Here is a 13,837-nt window from a genome sequence, read left to right as displayed (position 1 = left end):
CACAAGTGCCCTCCTCCATCCCCATCTCCCCCCTTCCCCTCTCCCCCACCCCCATCAGTCCTCAGTTTGTTCTCAGCATTCAAGAGTCTCTCATGGTTTGCCTCCCTCCCTCTTCCCCACTATTTCCCCCCTTCTTCTCCCCCATGGTCCGTCGTCAAGTTCCTCCTAATCCTCCTATACGTGCAAACATATGATATTTGTCCTTCTCTGCCTGACTTATTTCGCTCAGCATAACACCCTCAAGGTCCATCCATGTGGCTACACATGGCCAGATTTCATTGTTTCTCATTGCCATGGAGTATTCCATGGTATAGATAAACCACACCTTCTTGATCCATTTGTGATTTTGACATTTTCCATAGCTGAGGTCAAGTAATTTTGTGCTTCAAGAGGTTAGCCCAAAACCAAACAATCTGCCTTATTTGTAAGATATATCCAGTCCAGAAAGTTTGTAAGTAACTAGTTGTTGGGTCTTTTTTTTTCTGTACTGGTCTATAACAGGCACTTTACTTCAGTCTTACATATGGAACAGCAGTGGAAACCCCTGAAAAGTTCTAGGGAGCATATGATACTGGAGTAGTGGAATATGGGAGTGCAAAACTGAAGCTACCCTTATCGAGGTATCAAGACCAGAGCTCCGTGTTATCAAATCCGGTATTGGATTCTCAGTCCTAGTCTTATGTGACCCACTGGCAGCGTCTGACATGCTGGATCCATCACTGTCTTCCTTGAAATGCTTCCTTCCCTTGGCTTCCAGGACATCACACCTGCCTGATTTTCCACCTGCCTCGCAGGCTGCTCCTTCTCGGCCTCTTTGCAGGGGCTCCTTCTCCCCTCTTCAATCTCTAACCTTCAGCGTGTCCTAGAGCTCAGGCCTTGCCCATCTGCTGGTTATTACACTGGTCTCATGGGTTTAAATACCATCTATTTGTTGGCTGTCCCAAATCAGCACGTCTGGTACAGACCTCACCCTCGAACCTCAGACCCTCTTTGTCTATTGACAAAACCAATCTTCTGATATTCCCCCTCGAATCTGCCCCGCAGCCTTCCGTATCTCAGTTAGTGACAACTTCTTCCAACCAGTGGCTCAGGCCAAAATCCTGGGGCTCATCCCTGCTTCTCCTTTCCCCCTCATGCCCCACGTCAATCTGTCGACAAAGACTGTTGGTTCTACCATTAAAATATTCTCAAGTTAAAATATTTCTCTCCCAGGGCGCCTGGGTGGCTTAGTCGGTTAGGCGTCCGACTTTCGCTTAGGTCATGATCTCGCTGTTCGTGGGTTCGAGCCCCGCGTCGGGCTCTGTGCTGACTGCCAGCTCAGAGCCTGGAGCCTGTTTCAGAGTCTGTGACTCCCTCTCTCTCTGACCCTCCCCTGCTCACACTGTCTCTCTCTCTCTCTCCTAGAAATAAATAAAAATATTTTAAAAATAAATAAATAAATAAATAAATAAATAAAATGGAAGTCCTGTGTGATATAGCCAATACCCCTCTCTGACCTCATCTCTTTTCTCTCCCCACTTACTCCCTCCTCTCAAGCTATTACACAGGCCTCCTTGCTAGAAATGCTCCCCTGTTAAACTTCTACCCTTTCCATCTAGAATGTTCTCTCTCCCATAGTCCACATATATGGTCTATTCCCTCATTACCTCAGGCATTTACTCAAATATCACTTTTTTTTTAAATATTTTTTTGAGAGAGAAAGAACACGCACACATGAGCAGGGAGGGGCAGAGAGAGAGGCAGAGACACAGGATCTAAAGCAGGCTCTTCACTAACAGCAGAGAGCTGAATGTGGCGCTCAAACTCATGATCCATGAGATCATGATCTGAGCTGATGCTTAACAAACTGCACCACCCACGTGCCCCTCAAATGTCACTTTCTTAAGAGGTGTTCCCAAACTACCCTATTAACCCTACCTCTCTACACACATTTGGACCCATCCTTCCTTATTTTACTCTTCCTCCCTAGCATTTATAACTGACATGATTCATATCTTATTGATTTATTGTATTTATTGTCTCTTTTTTTTTCTCTCTCTCTACCCCTCTCCCCCAGAATGTAGGCTGTGTGGAAGCTGAGATGTGTGTCCCATCTGTCAGCCCTGTAGTCTGACTGTTCAGAATGATGCCTGCCTCATAACTGAAGCTCCATAAATGTTTCCCAAATGAATGAATTTGAGCAGCATTTTCTGAAATTTAAAAGGATCATGTTGTGATTCCCCAGAATAAATTTGTTTTGATAAAGCAATAAAAAGATCAACTCTTGGGAGGCCTGGGCGGCTCAGTCAGTTAAGCTTCCAATTCTTGATTTCAGCTCGGGTCATGATCTCACACAGGTCGTGAGTTGGAGCCCCGCGAAGGGCTCTGTTCTGACAGTGCTGCACCTGCTTGGCAATCTCTCCTCTCTCTGTCCCTCTGCTGCTCGCATGTGCTCGCTCCTGCTCTCTCTCTCTCTCTCAAAATAAAAAAATAAACTTAAAAAAATCAACTCTCTTTCTACCTTGCAGATTAGCAAGAGATTAGAAGTCTGACAATAAATGCTGGTGAGAAGCCTTATACGCTTTGGGGGGCAAATTAGATGGTACGTGGCAACCTCCATAGATAAAGATGCATATATACTGCACGTCCCAAGATTCTACTCCTATGCAATTGCCAAGGGAAAACCTTCTAACATATGCCAAAGAAGCCATGTACAAAGACATTCGTCACAACAGTGTTTCTAATAGTAAAAATTTGTAAACAACCTAAATGTCCATCAATGGGGAAACAAGTAAACTGTGATACATTTATAAAATGGAATGCTTTATAGTGCTTGAAATAGATGAATTCAGTCATCATGTACAAATCCCAAATTATAATGATAAAAGGAAACCAAAAAAGCAAGGGGAAACCTAAGTGTGCTATATAATGCCATTGGTGTACACTTTAACTTAAACAAACACTTGTATGGTGCTGTGGCCAAACATAAATGGAATACAAATACAAAAGTGTAGACGGGAAGTCACCGCACTGAGGTGAGAACACAGGTCGCCCCTGGGGTGGGGTAGCGTGGAAGGGAAAAGGAGAACTGGAGGAAGGAGGGAGACGAGGGGAACTTCAAAGGTATCCACGGCATTTTATCTTTTAAAGAAAAAGTTCTGAAGCAAATATGGCAAAATGTTAATATTAATTAAATCCAGATGGTGGTTTTTATGACTGTTTGTTATCTTCTTCTTTGAACCATTTTACATGTTTGATCTTTCCCATAATTTTACGATAATTTTAAGTGGGGGGGGAGATCATATCTTGAATAACGAAGGAAAGATTAATGATTATAAATTAAGCCTCAGGGCTTTTAGAAACAGAGGTTAAAACACTACAAGCAGGAAATCCATTATTCATAGACTTTCAAAATAAAAGAATACTTTAAAAATCTTTACATCTATCAGGACTCTTTGTTTCCTAAGGCAACTCGATGGAGGGTAGTTTTAAACTAGCTTGTCCTAACCGAGCTTTAGCCCTTTTTAGCCCATGGCCTGAACTTCAGAGAATTCAAGAGAATGAATGGAAGCTCCCACATGGCCTGGTAAATGGAAGACCAAACTTGATCTATATACTTCATGGCCCCAAAACAAAATCAATCGGATAAATTCAAAAGAAGGCTTAGAAGGGAGAAAGCCAGCTGGAAAAGGAGGAGAAATGGGCAGACAGCATGTTTTCTTTCTCCAATGTCTTTCATGATTACAGTCCATTGTTAACAATAATCAGTGTCATTATGCAGGGCTCTGCCTCTTCCCAGATTCAATCAGGAAAATACCACCTTGACATCACAAGGTAGGTATTTTGAACTGTAAAGCCTTTCCAACTATGTATTTTTTAAAAGTAACCATTACTCTAGAAGAGAAGTCAGATCCCATCCCCAAAGCACTTCTGCCTCAGGGTCCCATATGAGACATGGTCCCTAATGGGCTTGAGGCTCAAATCCCCACTACTCACTAGCGGAAGCTCATGAAACCTGAGGCTGAGAGTTTACTCTATACGTGTTCTCTGGGCAACACAGTCCTTCGGCTCAGTAATTTCTTCCCTTGCGAAAAGCAATTGGAAATATTTGCATCCAAAGAGCTTCCAAAAAAACTGACTTAGCATAAGCCTAGGGCAGGATGGAGGAAGAGAACAATGTTTAAAATAACACCAAAGGTTATAGACAAACAAAGAATGTCATTAAATCTTTTTAAACATTTATTTAGTTAGTTTTGAGAGACAGAGCACAGTGGGGGTAGGAGGAGAGAGAGAGGGAGTCACAGAATCCGAAGCAAACTCCAGGCTCTAAAGCTGTCAGCACAGAGCCTGATCCAGGGCTCCAAATCATGAAAGGGGAGATCATGACCTGGCAATTGACTGAGCCACCCAGGTGCCCCCAAAGAATTTCAGTATTGAAGAGAGTAATGGATTTACTGGGAAGGTAAGGGGGAAGCCAAAACTAACTCCGGTAGATTTACCCAAATTTCTTTTTTTTTTTTTAATGTTTTTATTTACTTCTGAGAGGGACAGACAGCATGAGTAGGGGAGGGTCAGAGAGAGAGGGAGACACAGAATCTGAAGCAGGCTCCAGGCTCTGAGCTGGCTGTCAGCACAGAGCCTGACGCGGGGCTCGAACCCATGAACCATGAGATCATGACCTGAGCCGAAGTCGGACGCTTAACCAACTGAGCCACCCAGGCACCCCATACCCAAATTTCTTTTAAAAAATCAAAACCATATTGTCCTCTGAACCTATCCTCTATGTAAATCTTGAAAAGTATGTTTTAAAAATAACAGAGTAGAAAATATAAGAGTACATCATACATATGGAAAAGTATTATTTCCTGAAAAGTCTGTTCAGATAAAAGTATGCTATATGGACTTACATACTGGATCATGACATAAAATATATTTTTTTAGAGCAGGAAAAAACTGCTCTTTTTTTAATGTTTTATTTATTTCTGAGAGAGAGAGAGAAGGAGAGAGAGAGAGAGACAGAGAGAGAGACAGCGTGAGCACAGGAGGGTCGGAGAGAGAGGGAAACACAGAATCCAAAGCAAACTCCAGGCTCTGAGCTGTCAGCACAGAGCCCGACACGGGGCTCGAACTCACGAACCATGAGATCATGACCTGAGCTGAAGTCAGACGCTTAACCAACTGAGCCACCCAGGCGCCCCGAGAGAAAAACTGCTCTAAAACCCATTTTATGTAGGGTTCAGATTACAGAGAGGCTCACAAACCCTACAAAACCCAATAAGTCAACACTAGCTAGCTTTGAGGACTGTTCATTCAGAGAAATGTCATCAGTTTATTGTCATTTTAGGTCTGAGAAATTCTCCAACATCTACATAAAAGAATGCCATGGGCCTGGATGAAAGCTATTCATTTATTCATTCAACAAATATTTATTGAGCATCTTTTATACACCATGCACTGTTTTGGGTGCTAGTAACATATCAGTGAGTAAAACAGAAAAAAAAAAGCCTGGTGAAGAACCAAGAAAGACCCCCTCCTGGCCCTGGCTCAGAAATGGAAAAGGTAACCACTGTCAATATGCCAAACATTCTCCACAAGAACAGCCTACTCCCTAGGGAAAAAGACTTCACCCAGAGCCTTATCCTAACTAGGGAGGAAATTTCCTTGACTGAGGCCTTCTAGCCTTGCTGTCTTACCTAAGGGGGAGAAACAGTTAACACTTGTCAAGTTCACAACCAAGGGACACAGACCCATTAAAAGACTGAGATTTAAAATGATAAGGTTCAAAATGCTCCCCTTCCCCCCTACTTTTCCATCATATCATGGGTCATAACAGTGGGTTACACCTGAAAGCGCTGAAAGGTGCACAATTTGAGTTCCTAGGGGGCATGCCTGGGTGGCTCAGTCAGTTAGACATCTGACTTCAGCTCAGGTCATGATCTCACAGTTTGTAGGTTCAACCCCCCCACCGGGCTCTGTGCTGACAGCTCAGAGTTTGGAGCCTGCTTCAGATTCTGGTCTCCCTCTCTCTCTGCCCCTCCACAGCTTGTGCTCTCTCTCCTTCTCTCTCTCTCAAAAATGAATAAATTAAAAAAAAGAAAAAGAAAACCAGTCCAATTCTTGATTTCAGTTCAGGTCATGATCTCACAGTTTCATGAGTTCAAGCCCCATTTCAGGTTCTGCGTTAACCCTGCACAGCCTGCTAGGGATTCTCTCTCTCTCTCTCTCTCTCTGGTCTCTCTGCCCCTCCCTGGCTCATGCTTTCTCTGTCCCTCTCAAAAATACATAAGTAAACTTTAAAAAAAATTGTAAGAAATGCCAAAAGGCAAGAACAACAGTGTGAAGAGAAAAAAGAAGCATCAGAACCAGACTCAGAGAGGACACAGATTTTAAAACTATCAGATGGAATTTAAAATAACTATGAGGGCACCTGGGTGGCTCAGTCAGTTGAGTGTCTGACTTCAGCTCAGGTAATGGTTGCATGGTTTGTGGTTTTGAGCCCCACGTCTGTCGGGCTCTGTGCTGACAGCTCAGAGCCTGGATCCTAGGATTCTGTGCCTCCCTCTCTCTCTGGCCCTCCCCTGCTCACATTCTGTCTCTGTCTGTCTGTCTGTCTGTCTCTCTCTCTCTCTCTATCAAAAATAACTATGGATGAATATGTTAAGGATTCTACTGGAAAGAGTAGAAAACACCCAAGAACAGATGGATAATGTAAGCAGAGATGTGGAAACTCTAAGAAAGAAAAAAGGAAATGCTAGAAATCCAAAACAGTGTAACATAAATGTAGAATGCCTCAATGGGCTCAACGGTAGACAACGTGGCTTTGGACTCAGAGAGCTTGAAGATACATAAATTGAAACTTCCCAAATGGAAATGCAAAGAGAAGAAAGAATGTTTTTAAAAGTCCAAGAATTGGGGCACCCGGGTGGCTCAGTCAGTTGGGCATCCGACTTCAGCTTAGGTCATGATCTCACGGTTCATGGGTTCGAACCCCGTGTCGGGCTCTGTGCTGACAGCTAGCTCAGAGCCTGGAGCCTGTTTCTGATTCTGTATCTCCCTCTCTCTCTGACCCTCCCCTGCTCACGCTGTCTCTCTCTCTCTGTCTCTGTCTCTCTCTCTCTCTCCCTCAGAAACAAATAAAACATTTTAAAAAATTGTTTAAGAAATAAAAAATAAAAGTCCAAGAATTATAAAATAATTTCAAAATGTGCAAAATATACATAATTGGAATAGCAGAAGAAGAGAGAACAGAGTAAAAGAAATATCTTAAAGAACTTTCCAAAATTAACAACCATGAGCAAGCCTCAAGTCCAGGAAGCTCAGCGAACATCAAGCAGGATAAATACAAAAAACAACAAAACAAACGACTGGGTATACGATATTACTATATTCAAACTAGACAAAGCCAAAAACAAAGAGAAAATCTTGAAAGAAGTCAAAGGAGGGGAAAAAAACAGCAAACCTATACAGGAATAAGGATGAGAATTACAGCAGGCTTCTTACCAGAAACCACACAAGCAAGAAGACAACAGTGTGAAATAGTTAAAAGTGTTGAAAGAAAGAGCACACTAACCTAGAATTTTGTGGCCAGTGCTGTTATTCTTCAAAAGTGAAGGAGTAAACAAAAGACTTTCTCAAACTAAAACATGGCCTGAAAGAAATGTTTAGAAGAAGTTCCTCCAGGAGAAAGAAATGATACAGATCAGAAACTCGTTATCTGCCCACAGAAAAGAAGAGCATGAGAGAAAGAATAAATGAGGCTCCATCCACTGGCTTCTTCAAACATGAAAAGACTGATAACATCGGGAGAGGGCATGTACCGTGAGGGACGCCAGATAGAAACCAAATGAAAGAGGTGGGGAGGCGACAAGCAGTCAGAGAAAAACAAAGCAGTGAAGGGGGACAGGGACTTGAGATTGCTGTCGAAAGCAGAGAAAGTTGTGGACAAGGAAAGTCTCATTGAGAAGGTGACTTTTCAGCAAAGACCTGAAGGAGGTGGGGGATGGGACTGAGAATATCAGTGGAAGAACATTCCAGGCAGATAAAAAAGAGCAGAAGAAGCTCTTGAGGTGCTGGTACGTGTTGGGAGGATGAACAACGAAAAGGGGCCAGTGTGTGTCAAGGGCAGCGAAGGAGGAAGAAAATGACAATCGTTAAGAGATTCAGTGGAATTTGGGGGCGCCTGGGTGGCTCAGTTGGTTGGGCGTCCGACTTCGGCTCAGGTCATGATCTCACAGTTCATGGGTTCGAGCCCCGCATCGGGCTCTGTTCTGACAGCCAGCTCAGAGCCTGGAGCCTGTTTCGGATTCTGTGTCTCTGTCTCTCTCTGACCCTGCCCTGCTCACGCTGTCTGTCTGTCTGTCTCTCTTTCTCTCTCTCTCAGAAATAAGTAAAACATTAAAAAAAAAAAAAAAAAAGGAGACTCAATGGAATTTGAAAAATTCTTCATAGGTAAAATTATTCTTAGTGAAATACGAAATGCCTTGGAGCAATGGTTATTAATTCCTCCTGCACATTTCAATGATCCGGGGAGCGTTAAAAACAGACCAAAATGACAACCAAACCCCAACCTCAGAGACTCCCATTTGCTTGGTCTGGAGTAGGGTGGGGACAGCTATGCTATTTAAAAATTTCCCCTGGTACCCTAATATAAATTTGGGGTGAGAACCGCTGGTTTCCTGTTACTGAATTAGCTGATTGCACTCAGTGTAGGACTTTAGCTCTATCCAAATGTTCCAGGCTAAACTAAAATTATGCAGAAAAATTGCACAGAATAATATGCAGATGAAAAAATGGGGGAATATAAAACTCTAGGAACAGAATCAGGAGTGGCTCGAAAGAGACGATGTAGTACACCACCTTCCTCCATACCAACTTTTCCCTGGAGAGCCTGCCAGGGGCTCTCAATCAATTAAGTATGACAGATTAAACGCATAGATTTATCTCTGCTCCCTTCTCAAACTCCACTAAAATGACAGAAAAGAAATACAAAAACAGGGGTGCCTGGGTGGCTCAGTTGGCTAAGTGTCTGACCGTTGATCTTGGCTCAGGTCATGATCTCACGGTTTGTGAGTTCGAGCCCCATGTCGAGCTGTGCTTACAGCATGGAGCCTGCTTGGGGGTCTGTCGCTCCCTCTTTCTGCCCCTCCCCTGTTATCTCTCTCTGTCCCTCTCTCTCAAAGAAAGAAATTAATAAGATTTAAACAAAAAGAAATACAAGAATATAAACCCACTAAAAATGAATGGAAACAAAACAACAGTTAAAGCGCGAGGCAACATTCTGGAAAGTGGCAAGTGAGTTGAAACTGGAACCTACTGCCTGAAACGGTTGGGGGGAGGAGTTGACAAGAAGCAGGCTGATGGCACTGAGGGTCAGTCACTGGTGGCACCAGGTACCTCTTAAAGTGAGAACACAAGTGGGCATGGAAACAGAAGAGCCTCACGAAAGCTCGTATGGAAAACAGAGTTCCCAGACTCCCTTCCCCACCAATTCAGCTGGGCAGTCACCCTCCCTAATCCCAAACAGGAGAGTTAATTTATAGTCTCTGTATAGACTGGACTAGACCGGAGGACTTCAGTCACAGCTGAGCACAGTGATAGGGCACCATATTGATCCAGGGAGATAAGTGGGAGTCTACGTCATGAACTCAAGTCACTGGCCCCATCCCCACTCACTTTCCCTCATTTGAGTCCTAACACGCAGCTCAGCCTGACGGTACTTCATACATAAAGGAACACAACTATCCGAGGAGAGCCTTAGACAGAAAAGCCAGATATCAAAACACGCAGAGAAAAAATAACTCACTTGACGAGCTGATCCTAAAATGCGTAAGGAAACGCAAGGGACCCAGAATAGCCAAAATAATCCTGAAAATAAAACAAAGTTGGATGATTCACATTTCCTAATTTCAAAACTTACCACCAAGCGACAGTAATCAAGACCAAGGAGTACTGGCATAAAAACTGACAGACAGAGCAAGTAAAGAAAAGTGAGAATCCAGATACAAGCTCATACTTTTTCATCCAAATGATTTTAGACAAGGGTGTCAAGATAATACAGTGGAAAAAAGAGTAATAGTCTTTTCAACAAATGGTGTTAGCACAGCTGGACATGCGCGTGCAAATGAAGGTGGGCCTTTGCCTCAGAATTGATACAAAAATGAACTCGAAGGGTACCTGGGTGGCTCAGTCGGTTAAGCGTCCGACTTCGGCTCAGGTCACCATCTCACGGTTCATGGGTTCAAGCCCCGCGTCAGGCTCTGTGCTGACAGCTCGCTCAGAGCCTGGAGCCTGCTTTGGATTCTGTGTCTCCCTCTCTCTCTGGCCCTCCCCTGCTCATGCTGCCTCTCTCTCTCTCTCAGAAATAAATTTTTTAAAACATTTTTTAATTAAAAAAATGAACTCAAAATGGATCAAAGACAAAAATATAAAAGAAAAAACTATAAAACTCAGAAAAAAACAACAGGAATAAATCTTCATGACTTTAAGTCAGGAAATGATTTCTCGGACATGTTATAAAATGCACAAACAAGTAAAAACAAGATAAATCTGTCTTCATCAAAATTAAAATTTTCTGTCCTTCAGAGGAGACCATCACGAAAGTGAAAAGATAACCCAAAGAATGAGAGAAAATATTTGCAAATCATGTATCTGATAAGACTTGGATCTAGAATACATAAACAACTTTTACAATTTGGTAATAAAAAGCCAAATAATCCAACTTAGAAAGAAATAGGCAGGGGCGCCTGGGTGGCTCAGTTGGTTAAGTGTCTGACTCTTGGTTTCAGTTCAGGTCATGATGTTACAGTTTGTGAATTTAAGCCCCACATTGGGCTCTTTGCTGACAGTGCAGAGCCTGCTTAGGATTCTCTCTCTTTCTCTCTCTCTCTCAAAATAAACATTTTTTTAAATGGGCAAGGATCTAAACAGACATTTCTCTAAAAAAGATTAAAAAAAAAATAAATATATGAAAGGATGCACAACCTCATTAGACTCTAGTGAAATGCAAACATTTTAAAACCACAATGAGATACCACTTTACACAAACTAAAAGGGCCAAAATCAGAAAGCATACAAGAAGAAATGATAGCGAGAACTGGGAGAAATCAGAATCCTCATACAATGCTAGCAAGAAGTGACAACTGGTGAACAGCTCTGGAAAACATTCTGGCATTTCCTCCAAAAGTGAAACAGAATCAGGGCACCTGCCTGGCTCAGTCCGTGGAGCACACAACTCTTGATCTCAGGGCTGTGGGTTCGAGCCCCACATTGGATTAGAGATTACTTAAAGACAAAAAAAAATTTAAGTTAAATAGAATTTTAAGACCCAGCAAATTTCATTTCTAGATACATGCCTAAAAGAATAAATGTGCATAGCAGGAGTATTCAGAATATCCAACAAGTGGAAACAACTCAAATGTTCATGAACTGAGAAATGGATAAGTAAAATGTAGTACATCCCTACAATAGAATATTCTTTGGTCATAAAAAGGAATGAAGTGCTATTTCATTCCACAGCACTTTGATGAACTTTGAAAACTTGACACTAAGTGAAAGAAGAAAAGAAAGCAGGCAAAAAGCTCCGATTATTATATGATTTCGTTTATATGAAATGCCTAAAACAGGCAAATCCGTGGAAGGAGAAAGATTAGCGGTCACCTAGGGCGGAAAGGTTAGGGGGTTGGAGTGATTGTTAATGGGCCCAAGGTTTCTTTTGAGGTGATAAAAATGTTCTGGTATTAGATAGTGGTAAGGGATAGCTGCCCAACTTTGTGAAAAGCCTAATATCCGCTGAAATAACATTTCAAAATAGTGAATTTTAAGTATATGAATTATATCTCTTTTTAAAAAGCTTACAGTTAAATGAAACAGATGTCAAAGACAACCTCAAAAACAATTCAGAGAGATAAAACATTGCACCTAGGAAACAAGAACATAATGTAATTTTAAAAGAAGGAAGGAATGGAGCATGGAAGTCAGGAAGGAAGGCAAGCTGGCTGGATGATTGATTCAGACAATAAGAAACTGTTCTTAGAAAGGACAGTGCTAGACAAAGCTGATCAAGTGAAGACACATGCTAAAAAGTAGAACCAAAAGAAAAAGAAAAGAATAGAAGAAAAGCAATGTTTTCTAAATAGTGGATTTCTTTAAAATGTTCAATTTCCAACTTAGAGTAAGTCCAGAAATAGGAAAGGGAAAAAAGGGAAAGAAATCATCAAAGAAATGTTACAGATGTTTTCTTAAGTTGAAGTATATACAGGTCTAGACAGAAAGAACCCAATGAGTGCCTGGAACAACAGATGAGGAGAAACACCCTAATGCACCCTGCCGTGAAATTCCAGAACAGGGGAACAAAGGGTACACAAGCTTCCAGTCACATTTACAAACAAGAGGAATCAGAGTGGCATTAGACTTCAGGACAGTAATATTGAATGCAAGAAGCCAATGCAATGCTTTCAGATTTTAGATAAAATTATTTTCAATCTAGAATTCTATAACCAAAAAATAAATAAATAAATAAATAAATAAATAAATAAATAAATAAATCAAGTATGGTTGGGAAATAATGGTATTTTTAGATTTGTAAAGTCTCAAAAAAAAATTCCTCCCAAAGCTGCTTTCATGAGGAAGCTACGGAAAGATGGGCTCCAGGAGAGCAAAGAAGAAAGATGATGGAGAGTGGGGATTCACATGGGAAAGACAAAAGGAATTCCAAGATTAATGATGAAAAAAAATCCCAAGGTATTATGGTGCAACAGCCCAGCGAGCGATCAGTCCAGACCAGAGAGTTTACACCAAGTGTCCTCTCTAGATGAAAGAAAGAAAACGGAAGAAATCAATTACACGATGCATCTGACTGCTCTAAAAAAAGGAGCACTTCAGCTCTATCACAATGTTTGGTGCAGGGGTGCCTGAGTGGCTCAGTTAGTCAAGCATCTCTTGATTTCAGCTCAGGTCATGATCTCACAGTTCACGAGTTTGAGCCCACAATGGGCTCCGTGCGCTCAGTGCACAGAGTCTACTTGGGATTCTCTCTCTCTCTCTCTCTCTCTCTCTCTCTCTCTCTCTCTCTGCCACTCTGAACTGGCCAGTGCACAGGTATGAACTCTCTTTCTTATAAAGGACTCTGAGTTGAAAGCGTTCTTTGTTTTTTTCCTTTTTTTTTTTTTTTTTTTAGAGAGAGTGAGAACAAGAGAGGGACAAAGAGAAAGGGAGACATGGAATTCAAAGCAGGCTCCAAGCTCCGATCTGACAGCATAGAGCCCAACGGGGCTTGAACTCACGAACGGTGAGATCAAGCTAAAGTCAGACACTTAACCAGCTGAGCCACCCAGGACCCCACACACTGTCTTTCTGTCTCGCTCGTTCTCCCTCTCTAAATAAATAAATAGATAGATAGATAGATAAACATACATTTAAAAAAAAGTTTGGTACAGAATTAGTGATAAGAACACAAAACTATGCAAACAAAAAAATCAGGAAGTAAGGAAGTAATAACAACAAAAATTTATGAGAGGAAATGTAATCCTAATAAACTATGTCACTCAGCTGTGAATAAAATTTATAATTATAATAGCATAAACAATTTAATCAAAACTGGTGATATGGAAGTACTTGGAAGATCAGGGTAGAATGTGTGTTTGTGGAGACTCATCAGAAAGAGTTAAAGCTTCACCTTCGATAAGTTAAAAGACAGTAAGTAAAACTGACAAGCTAAGAAATAACAGGATAAAGATGTTACTCAGAAAGGCAGAAGCTGGGGTGCCTAGCTGGCCCAGTCGATAGTGCATGTGACTCTTGATCCTGAGGTCGTGAGTTCAAGTCCCATGTTGGGCATGAAGCTACTTTAAAAAAAAAAAAA

General features: G+C 41.7%; 1 protein-coding gene across 3 annotated transcripts in view; it reads right to left on the bottom strand.

Moving 5' to 3' along the window:
- The window catches only part of WWP2 (WW domain containing E3 ubiquitin protein ligase 2), a 156,115-nt gene that overhangs the window by 132,769 nt on the left and 9,509 nt on the right, over positions 1-13,837 (bottom strand). The window contains exon 1 of one of the 3 annotated variants that reach the window (XM_039222189.1): positions 7,550-7,609. The exons of the other annotated variants lie outside the window; for them this stretch is intronic. The gene's annotated coding sequence lies outside the window, so the exon portion shown is untranslated. Of the gene's footprint in view, positions 1-7,549; positions 7,610-13,837 lie in introns of those variants that run through there. 3 annotated transcript variants of the gene reach the window in all.

This window comes from Hyaena hyaena, unplaced genomic scaffold (assembly GCF_003009895.1).
Source record: "Hyaena hyaena isolate Hyena2069 unplaced genomic scaffold, ASM300989v1 scaffold_18, whole genome shotgun sequence".
Classification (NCBI taxonomy): domain Eukaryota; kingdom Metazoa; phylum Chordata; class Mammalia; order Carnivora; family Hyaenidae; genus Hyaena; species Hyaena hyaena.
The sequence above is the reverse complement of the archived record's forward strand: the minus strand, read 5'-3'. Positions and strand labels throughout refer to the sequence as shown.